Source organism: Pinus tabuliformis, chromosome 4_2, assembly GCF_031772625.1.
Source record: "Pinus tabuliformis cultivar Carrire ecotype Pingquan chromosome 4_2, CPIR1, whole genome shotgun sequence".
Classification (NCBI taxonomy): domain Eukaryota; kingdom Viridiplantae; phylum Streptophyta; class Pinopsida; order Pinales; family Pinaceae; genus Pinus; species Pinus tabuliformis.
The window spans coordinates 632,402,377-632,414,772 of NC_142304.1; positions in this window are offsets into that span (position 1 = coordinate 632,402,377).

The window sequence follows — 12,396 nt, forward strand, 5'->3', positions numbered from 1 at the left end:
TGTCAGTGGCCCAATATATTCCCAAGAGTGTGGGATATGGATTGTTGTCATCCACAATCTCTATCACTTCAAAATCGGCTAGTGTGCTTGCTCCTTCGATATCTACTGTGATTCCCTGCAATCCCCCCATTGCTAGTATATTCTAGTTCGCCATTCTTAGCTAGATAGGAGAACATTTCAAAGGAGGCCTACCCATGCACTCCCATCACTGTTTTGGCGGGACGTTCACATCTGATTCTAGATCATGAATTACCTAGTCCATCTCATATTCCCCAATCTACGTGGTCAATCTCATCTCTCTTCCTATTCGCATCATGTGTTTCCCGAGCCCTTGGACTATGTGCAGTTCTCTCGGCGTGGTCCCAGTACATCTAGTTATGAGTTCTTGCAATCCTTTCACAGCCTTGCTATCATGCAATGGCTTCATACATGTCTCCAAGAATGTAGTAAGCATTGATGGGTCCAGTTTAGGCTCCAGTCTGTCTTTACTTCCTGAAGTGAGGGCCTCCGCGAAGCTCTTGTTAGCGTCCATGAAAGTTTCCTTAGTGCACTCCGAATCAAATTCTGGTTCCTTTGTCGGAGCCTTGCGAACCTAGGTACTTTCTTCAGGTTGCTTACCTTTGTCATCGCCTCTTGTGATACCACTTCAGAGCACGATATTTACATTCAAGTCTTATTTGCAGGGTTCAGACCTCATCATTTGCAGATTCTGTGCTTGAGGAGGTTGAAGTGTTACCTTATCGTGCAACCTTGCTATCAGTGTGGAACAATCCTATGCCTCATGGTCAAACATTGTGCAAAACACACATGAGGGCCACGTTGGACTTGTGCAATCGCAGGTATAATGTCCCAGCCCTCTGTAGTTGTAATATATACTTTAGCTGTTCGCGACCTCTTCCTAGTCCTCCTCATCCCCATGCTTGGCCGCACCCTTGGAACCCAATTCGCGCTAACCTTAGATTCTGGTAAAGGGGTATTGTTCCAGCTTGGACCCCATAGGTGGGGGTTTGATCCATCATCAGTTCATAACTCCTACAATTGTGCTCATCGTGTCCTACAGATCTACAAAAATTGCTAAACAACTATTCTGAATTCTGAGTGTACTTTTGTAATAGATGGCAACTATCTGTAGCATGCTTTCCTCCTATTTGGAAAATTACGCACCATAATGCAGGTTCCGATCTCGGTCATGCTTGTGTCTCTGGTCTCAAGGGCATTGGTCGTCCTCCCGCCAGGCAATTTGAAGACATAGGACAGTGGTCCTTGTCATGTCCCCGGCCTTTTCAATTTATGTACCATACCTCCTTGCGTGCTTCTGGGCGAGTTATCCTGTCCTGTTTTAAACTCTACATTTCCAAGCACAAGTTCTACAACTGTGCATGAATCTGCTGAACTCCCAAGTTAGTGTCTTGTATCGGGGTCTCGTGCAATCTCATCACGACCTCCAAGGCCTCAGCCTAAGTGGTCAGCTTTTGTTGTGACAACACGTTTCGTAGGTGTGGCGTTAACGATGATATAAACCATGTGCGGTGTTGTCGATATGTCAACATCATGTTTGCTTCGCGAATTTTGTACTTTAGCATTTGGTCTAGATCCCATGGGATTTTGCCTGGTAGCATTATTATTTCCTTGAACCCAATGATTGATTGTGCCTCTGACTTTGACCTTCTAAATTCTTTTTTCAGCGCTGCTTGAATATCCGCGATCCTTGTGTTGCGCATTGGATCCCCCGCAGCAGGTTTTGGGGCTTAAAGTCTGAGTTTTGGTTAATGTAATGTAAAGACTCTGTGAAGTACGGGCACAGAGCACAAAAGTCTAGGATTATTCATAGGGTTGTCTACCCTAGAGAATTGCAAAATAATGTAAAGTTATGTTGGCCTACCCATGGTCCGAGGACCATGGGATTGCATAAATAGTGTAAGGCGTGCATAGCACAATAAGTGCAAAAGTTGGACCGCGTATCAATCACCACATGTCAGACATCCCCAGGGTGCAGAAACTTGGTTCTAGCACCCTCCCATACTACTTCAGGTGAGACCTCAGTCCGCGCTTCGTGGATTGTTGCCGAAAGGGCTAGTAGTACCAGGATTTGCTTGGCTAAATCACTTTCAAACCCGGGTCAGAACCCACTAAGCCAACAAATGCTTTCGTTGCCGGGACCGGGATTCGCATAAGAGATGTCTGATGTCATGCCACTATAACCCAACAAATAAGGAAATTGAAGAGTGGTTGGATAAGAAAATTCACAAGTTCACGACACAACAAAACAAAACTCTGCAAGTATCTGAGAAAAGGTGGTTGGATCACTACGTGTATACAGAAATCCATGAGATTTTCTTTCCATCATTTCCTTCTAAATTGTATGAGTGGATCGCGAGGTTAGTCGATAGCCAGGGAAGGTATAGGCTCAACCAACCGATAGTGTGGACTTCAGAGCTAGTCTGCAGACTCAAAGCCTCAGAGGATAAGATAGCCCACGCTGTGGACCACTAACTCGACCAAATAAGGGGAGGATTTATCACTGAGTTCGCATTGGACATGACCGTCAGTTATAGCAAGGCAGAATGTCATTTTCTCAAGGTACTACGAGGTAAGTATATTAAATCTTTGAATACCTAGATTAATATGCTCTTATGTGAAAAACATGTTATGCGAAGAAATTAATATTTGGGACTATGTGGAGTGGAAGAATCTATAGAAGCAGAAGTAGTGAAAAATTAGAAAACAGTCCCTTAATTTCACCCTCGTGGGAGAGCGAGGATGAGCTCACAAATGTTTCTCCTAGAAGTGAAGTCAATTTGGTAAGGCAGCGAATTCCGCAGTTACCTCCACCCACCTTGCCACCCACTTCACCTTCCTTGCCTCCATCCCCGCCCACTCCACCTCCACCACCTCCACAGTTCGGGATGGCAAGCACGATCAAACTATCAATATTCAAACGAGTAGGGAATGAGGATCCAGACCAATTCTGGTTCGTGGTAAGAGAAGTATGGGAAGCACAAGGTGTCACAGATGACAATATTAAGAAGACTACATTGGTGAGCGTGATGTAGGATCGCGCATTGACATGGTACATCAAGCACTCTAACGACCACCCAAATGTAGGGATAGTAGAGATACAAAATTCGTTGAATAGAGAATTTAGTAGGCCTAAATTAGAGACACAGTCAACCATCGGGTTTAAAGAGATCGTGATGCTTCCAGGCAAGACCCCATGGGATCTAGACCAAAGGCTAAAGAGTACGATCCGTGAGGCCAATATGATGCTCATGGATGCACAACATCGCACATGGTTTGTAGCATCTCTGACACCACACTTGAGGACAACGCTATCATAGCAAAAAATTTCTACCCAGGCCGAAGCGTTGGATATGGTGATGAGGTTACATGAGACCCCAATACGGGACCCTGGGTTGGGAGTTCAATAAATCCACGTGCAACTATAGAATCTATGCCTAGAAATGCAAAGTTTGAAGCAAGATAGGGCACCATGGCTAGAGGTGCATGAGGAAGTATGGTGCATAAAATGCAAACGCCAGAGCCTTGACAAGGATCACTGTCTAGTGTTCGTGAATTACTTGGAAGGAGGGGGGCCATTGCCATTGAGAACAGAGGCACAGGTAGGGCCAAGTGTGACACCCGCGTTATGGTGTGCGATATGTCAGATAGGAGGAAAACACATGACTTATAATTGTCATTTGTGTTAGAAGTATACACAAACTCCCCAACAATTGTTTTGTAATTTCTATAGGTCTGTAGGCCACTACGAGCGCACTCGTCGTAGCTACGAGTTAATGATGGATCAGACCCCAGCCTATAGAATGCAGACAGGAATGGAAGCCCTTGACCCAGTTGCAGTGATGCGAATTGAATTTCAGGGGCTAGGTTGAGGACGGGGAGGAATGGGACCAGGAAGGAGCCGCGGATATTTAATTTGTTATAATTTCAGAGGACTAGGGTACTATGCCTATGATTATACCAACCTGACGATGATATATTGTTCATATTGTGCTCAGTTTGATCATGAAACAATAGATTATCCTACGTTGATCACACAGATGCATGAAAAAGGGGTACTCCAGCCTCCTCCGACTCAGAATATACAAATGATGAGGTCTGCACCACACGAAGAAGACCCGAATGTGAACATGATGCTTAGAAGTGGTGCAACCATGGGGGAGGATAAGGGGAAGCAGTGCGAGGAAGACACATGGGTTCGCAAGGCTCCTACAAAGGAACTTGAGTTTGACTTAGAACACACAAAGGAGACATTCATGGAAGCTAAGAAGAGCTTCACGGAGGCCTTCACTTCAGGTAGTAAGGATCAACTAGAGCCAGGAATGGATCCTTCAATGCTTACTACATTTTTGGAGACATGCATGAAACTGCTGCGTGACAACAAGGAGGTTAAAGGACTACAGGAACTGATTAACAGGTGCGTGGGTTTAGGGGAACTGCACATAGTCTAGAAATTGGGGAAGCATGCATTACGCACTGGAAGGGAAATGATATTGACTACATAGATTGGTGAGTATGAAATGGATTAGGTAATCCTAGATCTGTGTTCGGATGCGAATATGTTACCAAAGCAAACATGGTAACGCATGGGCAGGCTCGCGTTACAATGGTCCCCTATTCAATTATGAATGGTGAACCAACAAAAGATTTTTCCCATGGGAAGGTTGGAAGGGGTAACAGTTGATATTGAAGTCACGAGCACACAAAAGGACTTTAAGGTGATAGATATTGTTGATGACATCAATCCCTATCCCACGTTGTTAGGAATAGATTGGGCCACTGATATGAATGGAGTCGTCAACATGAAAAAGCGGAAGAAGATATTCGAGAAAAATTCGCTATGCGTAGTAGTCCCACTGGACCCAGTCGAAGGAGCGCGCTGCACTAAACCAGTGCGCGACGATGGAAGCAACGATGATCTTGATTGTATTTACAAGATAACTGCATAAGACCAGGATTGGGTGAATCTAACTGTAGATGGGAGGATCTCGTGGGAGTGTGAAAGCTCCTGCACTTCCGATTCAGACGAAGAAGTAGAGTGCTCGTAGTATCAGTTGAACGAAGTGACAACACTGAATTACAACATGATGATTAGATCACTGCGTTGTGTAACAACAGAGGCCCAAGAACTGCCGACATATGAGGGATTGACAGTGGTAAATGAATTCTTGAGCAAGTTTGAAAGCGTAGTACCGGAACAACAATGGTTCAATGCATTGAAGTGGGCACTTTGCGCAACACCTGCACACTGGTGGGGAACACATCAAGTAAGTTTTGAGGACTGGCATAGATGTAGAAGGATGATGTGCCTATGATTTGGGAAATCACAACTATGGTTAGAAGACAAATACGATGGATGATATGACCCATGCACACACCTCATGAAATGGGCCAATGCCTATGGGGAAGAACCACAGCCTGAATGGGTACACTTATTCTACCATACCTTGGATGTAATACCCATGAACTAGTATACTGAGATAGAAATCCGACATGGTACAGGCGAATGGGATGTCTTGCACGAAGGATTTTTGTTAACATTCACATTTGAAGACTAATGGTTGGATGTTTTTAATGATGCACTACAAGCAGTAAAAGCCGCCATCCTCAAAATAACACAGGAGCCATTGGAAATGTTGCAGCCAAAATGGGTGTTAGAGTTAAGTAGCACGCTGGAGTGTTATAATGTGCAGGTGGAGTAGGATGATGACAAACCTCGAAATATTGATATTCTAGAAACTGAAGGTTGTCACGAGGTTTGAGGACCATCAATTGAGGATCCCAACATCACCGTGCTACTCAAAATAAAGTAGGTAAACATTGGCATAGAAGCAGAGCCAAAGTACATGACACTCGGCAACTATTGGGATGATGATACAGTAAATAAGGTGGCCGAGTTACTTCGCAAATATCAAGACTTGTTCCTGACCAAAATCACAGACTTAAAGGGGATCATTGGCAACTTAGGGATGATGAAGATCACCCTGGAACCAGACGCGAAGCCAGTTAAGCAATGACCTTATCGCTTGAATCCCAAGTATAAAAAAAAGGTCCACGATAAACTAGAAAAAATTCTCGCAGCCGAAATTATTGAACCAATGGAAGAATCCGATTGGGTGAGTCCTATGGTAGTGTAGGAGAAAAAATAGAAGGGAAAAATAAGAATATGCATGGACCTCAGGTAGCTTAACGACGACTGTGTTCACGATCCTTTCCTAACACCGTTCACAGATGAAGTATTGGAGAATGTTGGCGATAAGGAAGCTTACTCATTCACGGGTGGTTTCTCAGGGTACGATTAGATCAAGATCATGCCAGAAGATAGGAGAAAAAAAACCTTTGCAACAGAATGGGGCTGCTTTCAATACACCGTTATGCCCTTTGGACTGAAGAACACGCCAGCGATATTATCGTGCATAGTGGTGGTGGAATTCAAAGAATACATCCACAAGTTCTTGGAGGTCTATCTGGATGATTGGACTGCCTTTTGATTAGTTAAGCACCATGTAGCGAGCTTAAGGTTGATGTTGGATACTTGCTGTCGACACTAGATTGCACTGAACCATAAAAAGTGCACCTTCCTCGTTCCCTTTGGCAACTTGCTAGGCCATGTGGTCTGCAAACATGGCCTGATGGTGGACCCTGCGAAGATTGTAGTTATTCCAAATCTAGAAGCACCATGCAGTGCCAAACAGGTATGCACTACTTTGGAACACATTGGCTACTATAGGAATTTTATCAAGAGTTATGCCCAAATAACTGCACTGATGGAAAAGCTATTGAAAAAAGATTTGACATATTACTGTAATGACGATTGCATGAAGATTTTGGATTTCCTAAAGGGAAAACTAGCCTCCACGCCAATTTTCGTCTTCCTGAAATGGGACATGGAATTTCTTGTACATGTTGATGTGTCGTGTATCGCACTAGGGGCCGTACTCATGCAGGATGGCGTGGAGGGTGTGGATCACCCGATCACGTTTACGAGTCGAATATTGTCCAAAGTAGAAAAGAATTATTCTACCACCGAACACAAGCACTTGGCAATGGTGTGCATGCTCTAGAAATACCGACACTATTTACTCCGAGGACATTTCAAGATGTATACCGACAATTAGGCATTGAAATACTTGGTGAACAAGCCTGTGTTGGGGGGGTGCATATGCAGATGGCTCTTACTATTTCAAGAATATGATTTTGAGGTCATAGTCAAGCCAGGAAGCTTAAACGTAAGACCAGACCACTTGTCGTGAATTGAGAAGGACGAGGAACCAACAAATTTGGAGGAGGGACTACGTAATGCACAGCTCTTCACAATACGTGTAACGAACAGAAACTTTGAGGATATAATCCATCTTCTAACAACAGGGACTGCACCGAAGGAGTACTCAATCCAACAGAAGAAGGAATTGGTGGTGCACGCGACCGACTTTTCTGTCATCACAGGGCACCTTTACAAGATGGGCAATGATGAGATATTGCAAAGGTACGTACCTGAATTTGAAAGGGATCAAATCCTCACAGAAGCACATAGAGGTGCTACAGAAGGACACTATGAAGGATACATGACAATAAAAAAGATTCTTCGTGTAGGGTTATGGTGGTTGAACCTGCACCAGGATTCAAACGCGCATTGTAAGGCCTGTGATATATGTCAAAGGACAGGAAAACCATCACAAAGGGACGAGATGCCGTTAAATCCCCAATTGACACTACAACCATTTCAGAAATGGGAAATCAACTTTGTAGGCCCAATCAAACCTCATGGAAAGACGGATGCGCGCTACGTCATCAGCGCAATGGAGTACCTGACATGATGGGCGAAAGCATAACTAGTCATGGACTACATAGCTGCCATGACTGTGAAGTTTTTGTTCAAAAACGAGTTGACATGAATTGGCTACCCGAAAATCTTAATGAGTGATCGTGGAACACATTTCTTGAATGAAACCATCAGCACACTCATGGAAGAGTTCCAGGTTTATCACCAGAAAAGTACACCATACCACCCATAGGTTAATGGAAAAGTAGAAGCTTTCAATAAAATACTGGAGATTGTGTTGACCAAAATATGTAACACATAGTGGAATGACTCGAACGTGCACATACCCAATATTTTATGGGTGTAAAGGACAACGTGCGATAAATTGATGGGACAGACACCATTTTGGTTGGTCTATGGTATGGAAGCAGTCATGTCAATGGAATATATCATACCTAGTCTGCAAATAGCGGCACTCATAGGCATGTTGGACCGTGAAGCTATGGAAGAAAGGCTCACGCAATTAGAAGAACTCAAGGGAGAATGATTTCTAGACAGATTTCACCAGCAGGTACAAAAGAAGTGTGATAAATCCTAGCATGACCACCATATCAAGATACTCACCTTCAAGGTAAACGATTTAGTGTTGTTGTATTACAGCAAGTTCAAAAAATTTCTCGGAAAATTCAGAATGCACTGATTGGGACAATATGTGGTAAAAGAGGTTACAAATGGAGGTGTGGTCTAGCTAGTCAAACTTAATGGGGAACCCTTCCCAAGAATAGTAAATGGCAGCCACCTGAAGCCTTACACGAGTGGGCCAGCTATTTGACTAACCAACTGAAGCACAATCTTTGCGACCAAAGGAGCCAAACAGGGGCGTGGTACTTGTTAGGTTCCTATACCAATAGGTGTCATATTTCATGATTGACTGTTGAAATGCCAAATATGATCATCCTTTCCATGCTGCAAAGGTTCCATATTTTCCAAAAAATAAAAAAATTAAAAAATTAAAAGAGGGTATGCCCTGAAAGAAAAATCAAAGGGAAAGAAGAATGAATTGGTCAAGAGAGAAAGAAAATAAACCCCAAAGAAAAGACCAGGAAAGTGTGCTAGTCAAAATGCCACTACTATCCTATTTTTGCAAAGAATCTAAAACTGTGCAAATAATGATTTTGTCACACTTGATGTATGGCCCAACAGCTCAATCTGGGCCTCTCCATGTTTAAATTTCTTATTGTGGAACTAGAGAATAAGGTCTGGTCAAGCAGTTTAAGATTGGCAGGTCAGTAGTTAGGTAGCGAAGCAAGGGTGCTCAATAGCTAAATCTGAGCCCCTGGAAGACATAAGGGTAGACTTAGATAGGAGGGCAGTAAAAAGAAAACAAGAGAGAAGGGGTTTCCTAGTTCAAATGCACCCAATCAAAAGGAAGAAAAATGTTAGGTGTATTAGGCTGGGTAGGTAGTGTGATGTTGCCTAGGCAAGCTTGTGATCAATTTTGTCTTTTTGAATATGATCTATCTCATGGATATCATCAGTACCATGGCAAAGTGGCTGCAAAATAGTTGAAACATGACTAATTTCCCTTCTTATTCCTCCAAAAAGACAATCACTAACCTCCCCCCCAAGGACACTGAGATCTGCTTAGTGCTCTTAGTTCACTTCATTTCATGAAAAACATTAAGTAAAACTGTGTTTTTACTTAAGCAAAGGAAGCCACATTTCTTGTGTAAAATGCTTTTATTCCATTATGCTAAGTTTCCCAAAACTTCATAGCTTGGTATCCTTTAATCTCCCTATGCCCAAGTTTTCACCTTTGACTTGGCGCTTATTTATTTAAACATATTTTTCATATTAACACATTGACTTTATTATATAAACCCTTACATTTTCCCCCATTCCCGTATTACATAAAATATATAAAAAACCCCAAAAACACTCTAATATCCCGCCCCAGTTGTAATATCAACGTATAGTCTGTCGGAAATTATAGGTTCACCCTGGACCTATAAGAATCCTCCATGCACTCCATCAGGATTTGTTCAACATTTGGTTAAAAAAATAACCAAAGGCCGCCCACATAAACAATAAACCAACCCCCCAAACCTTTGAAAAAGCGGTTAATTTAACATGGGACCCACGCCATACTCCCCCGCAGCTCCGACATGCGTCAAGCATTGCATCTGATCCCCCAGATCGGACGGTCTACAACCATATCGCGACCCCTCCGCTTGTCAAACGATAGCATCTGGGATATGGGCGGTATTTCTGCCGTACAGAAGACACATGGCGGGCGCCTGGGGTGATCGCTGACCCCCCCCCTCCAATACCACTATGGCCCAAAGGCAGTGCGGGGGCCAAACCGCTTACCGCTTACCGCCTATGCCCAGCCCCGCTGACGTCACCCGCTCATCACCCTCTCATCATTCGATACGTCATCCACCACCCTACCTCCGCATCATCCTCCGTGTCACCCTCCACGTCACTGCCAAGTCGGCCTCCGTACCCCTGCTATATGACAAAATCATTGCGTCATGCTAACGTCACCTAACCAAAGTGCGCCAAAACCAAAGTTTTTGTCAAATTGGCGTAAAAAGGTCGTTTTTGTCCATTTCTGTTTGTTTGTTCTATGCGACATATTCATGCGATTTTCGACGAAAATAGTTGTTTTGTTGCACAGTCTGCCACCCAGCTAAATCCAACCTGCAAACCAGTCTTCAAGCTCGGCCCGCCACCTACAAATCGTACAAACCACCAGATAAAGCAGGTATTTACCTACATTTCATTCCCGAACCCCATTTTTTCTTTAAATTCTCTGAAAAATTGCCTGGTGAACCCAAATTTCGATTAAAAATCGTGCTACCTTTGAAAAAACTGCACATTTTAACCGTTGTTCTGCCCATTTTATTTGATAAATTCCTCAAAATTTGTCTCCCTCTGCAATTTCACCCATTTAGCTAAAATTCAAGCTCATTTCGGCCTGCAATTCCCACAAAAAGCCCCTGAAACTAATATTTTACCTGCTGTTACTGCAATAACCCGAATTTCAAATTAAACAACCATAGAAGACTGAAAAATGGAGGCTCCAATGGCCCTCAATGTTGCTCCCCTTAACGCACCCCACAAGTAGCTGGAATGGTTGCCCTTAGCTGATAGGGACTTCCAAATACAAGACTTAATGGGTATCAAATACCATCTGCAGACATTTTGTGAAATTAGAAACAATTACCTGAACAAAACTGATCTCTATGGGATATGGGAGTCCAATCTTCCCATATATTATCTTCCATCAGTTAATATATTTCCAGACATAATCCGCTTGTGCTGTGCTAACTATGAGCCTACTCAAAGAGCAGTCATGTCTCCAAATGGCACTGTCCTCTTCTATATAACTCCTGACTCAATCAATGAGATGTTTCATTTCAAACCTAGTCAGCCTCTCGCTCCTCTGTCCATGAAATATTTGCTGGACCAAGGCTCCAAACTATCCACTACAGAAGTAGGCCGAATTGCCAAGTTATTCATGAGCCCGAACTCCCAGCCTAGAGATTCACCTCCTTTTCACTAGGTCTATTTCAATGAAGTTGGGAGAATTCTTATTGATATGATATCCTATGTTCTAGGTTTTAGAACGAGTGAGTATGTTGATGAGACCATTTTAGCTCTGATGTCCATATTGATTCCAGGACACCCTCCCACTATCAAATTTGACTTTGCTACCTTCATTAGCAACAAAATCCATGAACAATTCATGAGTCTAAATAGAGAGGGAATCTTCAAGTATACAACATACATATATCATCTGTTCTTGTACTATCAAACAGATAGTTTTCAATTCCCTCTCAGGAAATTAGATGCAAAAGGAGAAAGGAGATCTGTCATATTTTGGACCTCAGTCTTCCATCTAGTCCATAATTCTCCTTATACTTATTGTGAGTTCATTGATCTATTTATATATCCAGTCTCATCTCTGTTGATGAGAAGTCCCCCTCCTAGACTCTCAGGTGACATGCAGAAAATCTTGCAGCTATCCAAAAGCTATAAAATAGGTGACTGGTACTTTTACCAGAATCACACAGAGATCAGAATTTATGGTTGTGAATTATCTCCCTACAACCTGCCAAAGTATGTAGCTATGAAGTTGTTTGCCCTTGAATACTTTAGGCAATTTATTACCTCAGATTTAACTGATTTTTATGCTGCCAAGAAGAAGGCTCAACTGAAGCTAAGAAACCAATTAGGCCCCTTCATTATTAACAAAAAGGAAGGGTGGAAAGATGCTGAAAAGATATTAGGTGAGCAATTCAAACTAAAAAGGAGTTTATTGTGGGTACCCTATGACCCAAATGGATTCATCCGTGATAGAAAGATAAAAAATAGGCTATCAGGCTATGATCATTGTAGAATCCCTGATATAGAACAATATGCTAATCAAGATGAATGGATAGAGGGCACATTGATAGAACAGATTACTGAGGAAGAGAAAATGGAGCAGGCAATGAAAAGCCTTGAAAAAACTCTTGACCTGGACTCTTTTGGACAGGCCTCTTTCAAGTTGCCTCAACACATTGGAGCAGGCACATCATCTGCTACAACTTCACAACAACTTAACCAAG